Source organism: Eleutherodactylus coqui, chromosome 10 (genome assembly GCF_035609145.1).
Source record: "Eleutherodactylus coqui strain aEleCoq1 chromosome 10, aEleCoq1.hap1, whole genome shotgun sequence".
In the NCBI taxonomy this organism is placed as follows: Eukaryota; Metazoa; Chordata; class Amphibia; order Anura; family Eleutherodactylidae; genus Eleutherodactylus; species Eleutherodactylus coqui.
In genome coordinates, this window is record NC_089846.1 from 23,083,059 (window position 1) to 23,094,318 (window position 11,260).

An 11,260-nucleotide genomic window follows, 5' to 3' on the forward strand; every position below is an offset into this window, starting at 1 on the left:
GGACCTTGTTACGGCACTCTGCCCCCCGAGCGCCAGTTGGGGTGCCCTGATCTCCTGCACCCCACTGTCCCTGCCTACTTGCCTCGGCCCTGGCTAACCCCAGGCGGACAACTGGGCGGCAGTCCCTGCACTGGCTAGGGACCTGGCGACTGCCTAGATGGAACTACTAACAGGGGACAGAGTGCCGACAGAAGAGGCAGGTGTAACAAACCAACAAAACTTACAAGTACAAGCAGGGCTGGAGATGGAGCTCACAGGCAGATAGACAGGACCTGAATAGCAACTAGTGCTGACTGGGACAGACCAGACTAGGGGCTAACAGGACCAACAGAAACAGGCTGAGAAAGGATAGCAGGGCTGACAGACAACTAGGGACTGGCTGAGGAAAACTGCAGACAGACTGACTAGATGAAAGCAGAACCAATAACTGGCAGTGAGCTCACATCACTGCCAGTCTCTTAACCACAAGGTTCCGCCCCCGGGCGGAGAGTGGGAGGAGGCAACTCCACCCACTGCTGTATAAGACGAACGGAGGAGTGCGGGCGGCACCCTACGGGTGGACACGCCCATGCCGCCGCCCACCGGCCGTCCCAAGCTGCTGGGATAACCTCGACACAGGGCTCCAGGCTGCTGGAGCCGACGCCGGAGCGACGCGCGCCGACCGCGGGACCCCGTGCCGCGCTGTATGGTAACATTACCCCCCCTCTGACGGGGGACCTCCGGGCCCCCGGAAACTCGACCAGGCTTATCCAGGAGGCGGCTGCGAAAACGCTGTACCAACCCGAGAATGTGACCCTCCTGGGCGGTCACCATGGGCTGATCCTCAGGTCCATGACTTCGGTAGTCTGTGGCTGCCCCATTTCCTTCAGGGCCAACCGTTGACATATCGTCATGTTTCAGGTCGTCTTCCGAGTCAATGTCCAACCATTCACCACTGTCTTTTGACCCATCCTCGCTACCAATGACGCTGCCTTCAAAATCTGAGGCATCTCCAACTTTAAAATCACTGTCATCTGAGCTATCATACTCCAAAAAACTCTTCCGGGCCCCCAAATATTGTAAGGTTCCTGTAGCCCGGCGAGAATCCAGGATCTCCTGGGCCTCGTATTCAACTTCATCACGGACCGGGGTGGGCGGCGGGGGACCGGAGGTGGGCATCACCGAAGGGACAACAGGTTTCGACACAGACTTATGGAACCCCCTGCGACCCCTCCTTTTGCGATTTCCAGAGGACCGGTACCCCTTCTGTCCCGCCCTGTACGGCTCAAACACCGACAGACTCTCCTCACAACGCAACTGCATACGAGACCCCACCCCTTTCTTCCGTCCCCCCTGCAGGGCATCGGTGGCGACATCAGCAGCAGGGCAGGCGGACGGGGTGTGAAGGTAAGTGGGACCTCGGGGACTGAGTGCGGTCTCGACTGAGCAGGGAGGATGGGAAGCGCGATGGCTATGGCAGAACGGGCCCCACTGGGTTAGCTCCCCAGTGGCCCAATCGAATTGGGGGTTATGCAACGCCAGCCACGGCATCCCTAGTACCATGTCTACCGACATTTTCTCCATTACCAGGAATGATAGACCTTCCGAATGGCGACCCCCCACAGTGAGTTGTAACACTGGGGTCCTCCATCGTACCAAGCCCGAAGCCAGAGGAGTAGCATCAATGCTAGCAAAACGAATTGGCGTCTTCAGCGCCAAAAATTCCGCCCTCAGGGGCTCAACGAGACGCATGCTTACCAGGTTAGCGGCTGCTCCGGAATCAATAAATGCCTGCCCTAGGCGGGAGAAGTTCCGGAATCTAACCTGGCAGGGTATTAGAAGTCTAGGACGTACCTGTGGTCCTAGGCGACCCTCCCTGCAATCGCCTAGGACTGGGAGTCTTTCTGCCGATTCGGACTGTGGGCGCTGAGGCCTCAGGGGGCAGGTTATCACCCGATGTCCAGCTTTCCCGCAGTAGAGGCAGAGATGATGCAATAACCGAACTCGGCGTCGCTCCTTGGGGTCCAGCGGGTCCAGTTCCATAGGTTCGGGAACAGAGACTGGTACGGAAGAGGAAGGAACCGGACAAACGACCTCCCTGACTCTACTGGTCTGCCTGTCCTGCTTCCCAGCCCTGAGCCTCCTATCTGCCTTCACCGCTAGCTCCATGGCCTCCTTTAAGGACCCGGGAATGGGATGGGAGATCAACAGCTCTTTGACCGCGTCCGAGAGACCCTGCAGAAAAACGTCCTTCAGGGCACTCTCGTTCCATGAAGTGTCGCCCGCATAGCGTCTGAAACTGGAGCAATAATCCTCCACACAAAGCGACCCCTGATGCAGCGCCAGCAACCGTGAAACCGCCAACCCCACTCGGTCCGGCTCATCGAAGATGCCCCCGAGTTCCTGAAAAAAGGAGTCCACCGACTGCAGGGAGGGGGAACCCTCGGGAATAGAAAAGGCCCAAGTCTGGGCAGAGCCCCGCAGCAGGGACATTATAAGCCCGACCCTCTGGGCCTCTGAGCCCGAAGAACGGGGACGCATCCGAAAAAACAGGCGACACGCCTGTTGAAAAACGAAAAACTTGTTCCTCTCCCCAGAGAACACCTCGGGGAGAGGGCACTTGGGTTCGGGACTGGTAAAGGCGTTCTGCCCCTGCGACAACGCCCACTGCTCCTGGGCCACCATGCGAGCTGACAAATCCCGGATCACCGGCACCAGGTCTTGCAGCTGGTTTGCAAGGGCGCTGATCGCCGCCATGAAAAAAAAGTATTTTAAGGGCCAGTTATTATGTTACGGCACTCTGCCCCCCGAGCGCCAGTTGGGGTGCCCTGATCTCCTGCACCCCACTGTCCCTGCCTACTTGCCTCGGCCCTGGCTAACCCCAGGCGGACAACTGGGCGGCAGTCCCTGCACTGGCTAGGGACCTGGCGACTGCCTAGATGGAACTACTAACAGGGGACAGAGTGCCGACAGAAGAGGCAGGTGTAACAAACCAACAAAACTTACAAGTACAAGCAGGGCTGGAGATGGAGCTCACAGGCAGATAGACAGGACCTGAATAGCAACTAGTGCTGACTGGGACAGACCAGACTAGGGGCTAACAGGACCAACAGAAACAGGCTGAGAAAGGATAGCAGGGCTGACAGACAACTAGGGACTGGCTGAGGTAAACTGCAGACAGACTGACTAGATGAAAGCAGAACCAATAACTGGCAGTGAGCTCACATCACTGCCAGTCTCTTAACCACAAGGTTCCGCCCCCGGGCGGAGAGTGGGAGGAGGCAACTCCACCCACTGCTGTATAAGAAGAACGGAGGAGTGCGGGCGGCACCCTACGGGTGGACACGCCCATGCCGCCGCCCACCGGCCGTCCCAAGCTGCTGGGATAACCTCGACACAGGGCTCCAGGCTGCTGGAGCCGACGCCGGAGCGACGCGCGCCGACCGCGGGACCCCGTGCCGCGCTGTATGGTAACAGACCTTTCACACGCGACAGACTATTCCGTACCAAAATCCTCACTTTTGATGCAGATTCTGCTATTTTCAATTCCACACTGTCGTCGTTGGACCAATAAGTCCTTAACACTCTGATTCCAAATTGGTGGTATAATAACGAGCTTGTGGAGAAACAAAAGCAGATAGCAGTCTCTTGTGGTATCAGATGATTCTCTAATATATTTATAGTATGAGATTGCTTATATACACAAAATGACGTAACAGCAGAGATACACACCATTAAGAGCCATAGTTATGCAGGATAAGCCCTCACTTCTAATGATTAACATATGTTTACGCCTTAAGGTGCGTGTTACTACTCAGACGCATGATTTCTTAAGAAATAGTTTCGGTACAGAAGAAACAAAACCTACAACCTCAGGGCTCCTTCATACAGGCGATGCGATTTGTGGCCGAAAATCGCATGAATAGGAGGCAGACGCATCCAAGTGACAGTTGCATCTCTCGTTTTGTAGCCTGTTCAGACGGCCGGGGCTGCGGAACATATACGCCGCAGCCTGGAATACCATTGAGAGGGGGGAAAGAGTTTAGCTCTGCTATACTACCTCCCACTCCCCCTTCCCTCCCCCTCTCCACCCCTTGCCAGCTACCAGCAAAGGGAAGGGGTGGGAACTAGCATGTTAAACTCCAGCCCCCTCACCGCCCTTTCCCGGCTGCTGGCAAGGGTCGGAGAGGGGGAGGGAGTTTAGTAGAGTCACTGCTAAACACCCTCCTACCTCCCTTTTCCAGCAGCTCCCATAGAAGTCTATGGGACCAGCCACCTTATTCTGACCAAAGATAGGTCCAGACCTATCTTTTCCGGTCAGCATGAAAGCGTATGCGCTATTTTTTCCGTCCAATTTAAGCCCCCAAAAATCGCCCATCTGAATAAATGCATTTGAATCTAATGCTTCAGATGGTCGCGATTTTTGGTCGGTGTTTTATCCCCATGATAAAACACCTGTGTGAGTAAAGCCTAAAACTTAATAATTACCAACTTAATGCAAAGGTGGGGCCTTGGAGCAGCTCCTTATCATGGGGAGGGGTGGAAACTCATGTTACCCTTGTGAATGTAGCCTTATATATAGATGACCTATCCTTAGGATAGGTCATCAATATCAGATGAGTGGGGGTCTGACTCCCAACACCCCTGACGATCAACTCTTCGAAAAAGTTGTGGCACCTGGCTGAGTGCTGTGAACTCTTCATTGTATACCAGGCACAGCGCCGTACATTTCGAAGCAGCGGTGGCTGGTATAGCCGGTCAATACCATTTACTTGAACATTGACCGATGAAGAAGCCGCAGCTTTCATCCAAGTTCTGTCGTCCCTTCAATCAGCTCACTGGGCGGGAGTGTTGGGAGTCAGACCCCCAATGATCTCATATGGATGACCTATCCTATGGATAGGTCATCAGTATATCAGTCCTGAAAAACCCCTTTAAGACATTTAGTACTTTATTACCAGAATCAATGCACTTGGTCGGACGTGTTTAATAGAAGGGAATACTACTCTCTGCAGTACTTACAATGAAACATTATACCATTGTTATAGCTGCAGAGGGAGCAATTGCAACCGGGATCCAAAACTGCGGCAGGCCATAGTCCATCCAGCTATACAAGAAGCAGAAATATAAGGATATGGTACAATGCCATGTGAGCTGCCAATTACACAAAAGGATATGTTTCTAGAATAGACACCAATTTTCAGTAAAACTATTAAGAAGTTTTTCCCACAATTTATCATCTTTTGGGACCATCACTGATCCTGCAAATGGAAGTGTTTGCTTCCCTTCAGCGGCAGAGAGCTTGAAATACAAGAACGGTCATTCTCCTTTGAAGTCAATATGTAAACCAGGTTGACGTCAAAATGGGCCGCAACCCTCAATGAGAGTTCCATCAAATACAAGATTCTATTATTAGGCCCCAAATCCTGTAATGATTAAAAGGGTTTTCCATTATTAAGATATTTATGATTTATCCCTGGGATAACCAATATCCAATCAGTGCTGGTCAACCACCAATCAGCTGTTTGAGGTGGCTGCGGTCATTTCACTGCTGACCAAGCACAGTGCTCTACCCTTCATAGCAGCTGTGCCTGGTATAGCAACGGAATCCCGTTGCTTGTGGCATTAAGCTTCTCATAGCCAATATGACCAATGAACATGGCATTAGAGGCTTGAGAAAAGATCACGGCACTCACCCAAGTGTCATGGCCTCTTCAAACAGCTGAAGGGTGGGGGTCCTGAATGGCATACCCTCACCGATCGGATACTGATGACCTATCTCAGGAAAAGTCATCAATATCTAAGTTCAGGAAACCCTAAATTTTCTCTATCTATCTATCTATCTATCTATCTATCTATCTATCTATCTATCTATCTATCTATCGGAGCTCTATTTTTCTAACTTGATAAATGATACTATTCTGGGTACATGGAGCCACCACTAGGGGGTGCTAACTGCATAAGGATTTATACAACTAGCCCCCTTAGCTCTAGTATGAGCTGCTTCTTCGAGAGGTACCCACCAAATACAGAAGCTCCCCACCTTTTCCTGAAGACGTAGACATGAAACAATTGATCATATAAAGGCATTTTGACCAACATCTTTGTTTGAGCAATAATCATTGTGTATAAATGCTCTCATCTTTCACTTTTTGGGTTAAACAATGATTTTTAGGCGAGCATAAAATCCATCGTTCAGCCCATTTGCTGTTATCTGCATACAGTGCCCAGAGGCTAATTTACATGCAAATGAAAATAATAAGCTGCTTATAGGCATTAGGTCCCATCAGCAGCTTATGCAAAATGATCGCTCAAACTGTCATTCTCCCTATCTTTTGAACGAATTTTGAGCAATCATCTTTGCGTGTAAATGGGCCTTTAGTTTGCACATTATGTCATCAGCAGGTATGTTGTGTTTGTTGAAGCATTCTATGGAGGGGGATATGATTGGCTGTCAAACATATTTGGCATTGCTTATATAGGGGTAAGCAAATGGTCACAAGGGTGTAACAAATGATCACGGGTTCCCTAGGAAAATTGGGGTTTCTTCAGTTACCATAGTTAAGCTCTGTCTGCTACCCTGAGGGCTTATTCAGACGGCCGTATTTATGTAGGTATTTCAGCACGTAAAAAATTGAATTTCAATTGATTCAATTAGGCGAACGATAAAAATAGGAAATACGTGACCATTTTCGGTCGCCTTTATTATACGGCGCGTGAAAAGATAGGTGTTGCCCTATCTTTTGCCGTGACACGCAGCAAGCTCCCATAAACTTCTATGGTAGCTGGAAAAAAGGGAGGGTGAGGGAGTTACCCTACGTACAACGCTGGGGAAAAGAAGACAGCTGGCCCTAATTAGGCATTATTGGTCATTCCAAGCATTTTCTTCCAATCGTTGGTTTCTATCAATTCAGCGTGTTTTTCTACATACACGCAGCAGCGCCCCGCGTGAATGGCTTGAAATACGCAAATAAAGATTGGGACTCGATTGGGTCAAATCTTCATTTATGCGATTATACGGTGCAAACGGAAGAGCATAAAAACGCATACGGTCGTGTGAAGGAGGCCTTATACTAAAGTTATACCTTTGGCCCTATTGAGAAACTCCCCACTGTGAGCTTTACCAGATCTAATGGACCTTTATGTACTAAGGTGCTTCTCACGGACAGACTATCGCCCATGATGGGCACTGATTGATGATACAGCATGTTAGGTGCTGCCCACAAGGGCGCTTTCACTTGGCGAGTGAGAGAAACTCAGACCGATATTGCATTAGTAAGCCTACGGGGTTTTTTTCAGCGAAAGTAATGCATTTTGCGAGAAAACTGCGTCGCATCGCTGCACTTGCGATATTTTCATGTCCGTTTTTTTACGCATGTGAAAACTGCATGTACTTTCAATAGTAAAATATAGAAACTCAAATCATAATGACATTTACATGCATTTTTTTTGTAATAATGGGCGATCGGTACAAACAAAAATTAACACCTGTAAATTAACCCATTAACCCTTTCCAATCCACTGTCTGACGTCTGAAGACAATCTGATTGAAGGCTGTACAGCTTCGATGTCAGAAGACGTCCGGCAGGGTATTCTTACATAATATTACTGGCCACTCTGTTGTCGGGGGGCCTCTCCAGCATGTCCCATACCGCAGTACTGGCTCTAGCCAGCAGACGGCACCATTGTATAATGGCAGGAAGGGAAAGCCTCCTAGGAAACCCTGAATTCAAGGGTTGCCTTATGTCCGAGAAACTCAGATCAATATTCCACTTTCAAACGTGAGATTTTTCAGCAAGTGTGATGTTTTTTTGAGAAAAAATACATTGTATCACTGTACTTGTAATTTTGATTTATAAGGCGGCTTGTGCAGGAGCAGGCCCTCAGCCAAGAAGACAGCGGGTTAGGGAAACAACCTTGTCGTGGGGCTCTGCAGTCTCCTCACTATGAGTGGCTAGGAACCCGACCTCGTTACCACACGGGAAGACCAACAATTAGCAACCGAGGTTACGTGAAGTCCCGCTTGTCACTCGTGATGCCAATGCTCCGTCCTCTGCGGTGCATCACTCCGATATAATAAAATACTCCACACACATGGTATCTTCTGAACGAGAACCGGGAAGTTCAGTCCTGTCCGTCTACTTAAACTCTTGAAATTAGGGTCAATCAAATAAACATTGCATATGGGCTGCAGGTACCCTCATCATCGTTAAGTGGCGGCCTGGGAAATCCAAAAAAAAAACCTGTATAACGCATGACTGCCTGCGAAACTAGGTGGCCATATGCAATTCAGGTTAGTGCTTTACGCAAGGTCACCGGCTGGGCCACAGCTGGAATCCGCATCCCGCGGGCGGAATCAGACCTGCTCATGTGAGCCCGGTCTTAGTGAGCTGAAATGGAATGACTACTGAGCGTCTTCTCGCTCAGTATCAACGGGAGTAGCTCAGTCTTTGAGCTTGTTTGTAGTGAATGGAGGCGAAAGTCTGGAAGGAATCTCAGTCCTGCTCCGCCTCCATTCTCTTACAGACTACTGCTTGTTGCTGTCAGATGACATTTTTATTGGCAGCTTTAGGGTCCCACGAATATGATTTATATGAAATACTGCAATTTACCTCAAATATTCAGGAAATGTACAACCCGCTGAGTACATTTTTTCATAAATATAGTTTTTTGTGCTGCAAAAACTTGAGATCTGATGCATCTGGCAGTCGCCTGGGGCTTCCCAGAAGATCCGTCTCCACTTTGTCAGGTGGTAAAGCTGAGGCAGTTCTTCTTATGTCTGAATGACAACTCTATACTATATCAGTGTTTGATCAGTAATCATTCTTCACCTTAGTGAACTTCTATAATTTTCCATGGCAGAACAGGAAGGTTTCCGCTGACATTTGCAATGTTGGATTAGTTTTAGGTTGATACAATCACTTCTTGTGTGTAGAGAGAAGAGAAACCAGTTTTATCTTACGCAAGGGAAAATCTCAAAACATACGGAACATTTCACATAGAGAAACCAGTAAGGGACTGACCTCTAACTGGGATTTAGCTGGGTGGAAAATGTCAAGTCCTCGGAAACTTCTCTTGCGGAGCTCTGAAGGTGTCTTTCTGTGGCACTTATCACAATGGGCAGGATACGTTAAGCAAACATACACATTCCTAATTGACAGCTGTCTTTACAAGAGGTAAGTCACTTAAAAGGGCCTTCGAGGTCACATCATACCCAAAGGATTAAATATACACAAGGAATGATGAGAAGAGGACAGATGCACACACTTCATAATGCATTCCTCTATGTTCCGGCTGTATACAGGGAGAGGAGGGCACAGACGGGGACTGCATTCATTTAAAAAAAAATCAAAATAGCTATTTAAAAATAAAAAATAAAATAAATCTTGTTATTTGAATAGCATCAACTTATTCCTTAGCGCTTTCAAGTAATTTATTTATTACCCCCCAACAAGCTGGGTTCTCATTTTACCGACTTTGGAAGGATGGAAGGCTGAGTCAACCTTCAGTCGCTACCTGAACCATGCAGGGATTGAACCTGCAACCCTTACGTCGTGAGCGAGAGCTTAGGACTGCAGTTCTGCTATCTTGACACTCTGCACCACACGAGGCTATTTATCTACAGTACAGAGATAATTAAAGGGAACCTGTCACTAGGTTCATGCTGTGCGAATCACGGGCAGCATGAAATCCAGACAGACGCCCAAATTACAGACATAAATCTTTTATTTTGGAACACTGGGCACAGAGGAAAGAGTCACAAGGGGTGGTTCTCCGCAGCCTTCTCCCTGTCTGGAGATTGACAGGTTTCTTCCTGTTTGTGTATAGGAAACGACCTGTGAATCTAGCAGATCCAAGTGGGGAGACGTCGTTCCAATGACTCTTTTTCCCATTCCCGCCTGTTTTGTACATTTTTTCTAAAAAGTTGCAATGTTTTGAAATAGAACATACATTTCTGTAATGTTGGTGCCTGTCTGCATTTCATGCTACTCGTGATTCGGGCAGCATAAACCTAGTCACAGGTTCCCTTTAACCCATTAAGGACCAAGCACAGATTGCAAAAAATATGGCAGGGGATTAAATCCCCTGCTTCTGATTGATTGCAGAACAGGGGCTTCAATCTCCCGCCGTATTTTTTCTATCGGCCGGGATTAAAGCCCAGGACCAAGTGCCGTAAATTTACTGTGCTTGGTCCTAGGCTTTAATCCCCGGGCAATTAATCAAAAGCATGTCGGGTTATCAGTTCTTAGTCACAGCTGAGAACCAGAAGGAGAAGGCAGGAGGGGTTTTTTAACCCCTTCTGCCTTCTCCTTTCCCTAGTACACAGCACTCAATGAGCAGTATGTACTAAAAAATTAAAGTGGAAATGTTTCTTCCACTATGCGAGCCGGCCGTAACGTGACCGTCGGGATCCCCTGACACAGCAGAGCTGCAGGGTCCCAGCAGAGCCTGATCAGCTCTGCCAGTGACTATAGTCCCTTTAGGGGGGATGTTTTCCCCAGTAACTGGGGCTCCTATGGATGCCCCAGCGACAGTGGAAAAGTGTCAAAAAGAAACAAAAAACATGAATGTTCCCCAAAGGTCTTATATGACGTCATGGGGGGGGGACATTAATAGTAAAAAAAATTGCATAAATAAGTAAAACAAAATTACAGAATAAAATAACAATATATACATAAAAAGAAAATAACCCAAAGTCAACGCCCTGTAATCCAAAACCATACATATTATATATCAAAACGTTCAAAAGAAAATGAGGAATCCGTTGCCATACTTTATTTTAGAGTAAATTTACTAATACAAAAATAACTATAAATGTTAAAAAAAAGTCTTTTTATTAGCTTTTTACCCCCAATAAAACTAAAAAAACGGAAAAAGTCAGTGAAAAAGATATTTAAAAAATAGCTCTATATGTCATGGAAAAAAAACACAGGAAAAATAATTTTGGTAGCTGAAGGAAAAAAAAAATAGGGCAGTTAAACCACCACATAGGTAAAATCCCTAAAAAGGGTTGGTCCTTAAGGGGTTAATCTTGATAGATAAACCGTATATAAGTGTACTAGCAGTATTAGGCCGGTTTCACATCCACATTGGAACCTCCGATTGCAGGGTCCGCCACAGATCCGTCTCAAAATACCGGAAGAAAAAGCGCTGCAGGTGTTATGCGTCGGCCCGAGCAGGAGGCGCACTGTGACGGGGAAACCAAGATGGATGTCACATGTGGCTCTGCGATCTCTCCCGCCAGCGGCGCCAGCTTTGCCTAGCTCAGCCTGCCACAGTA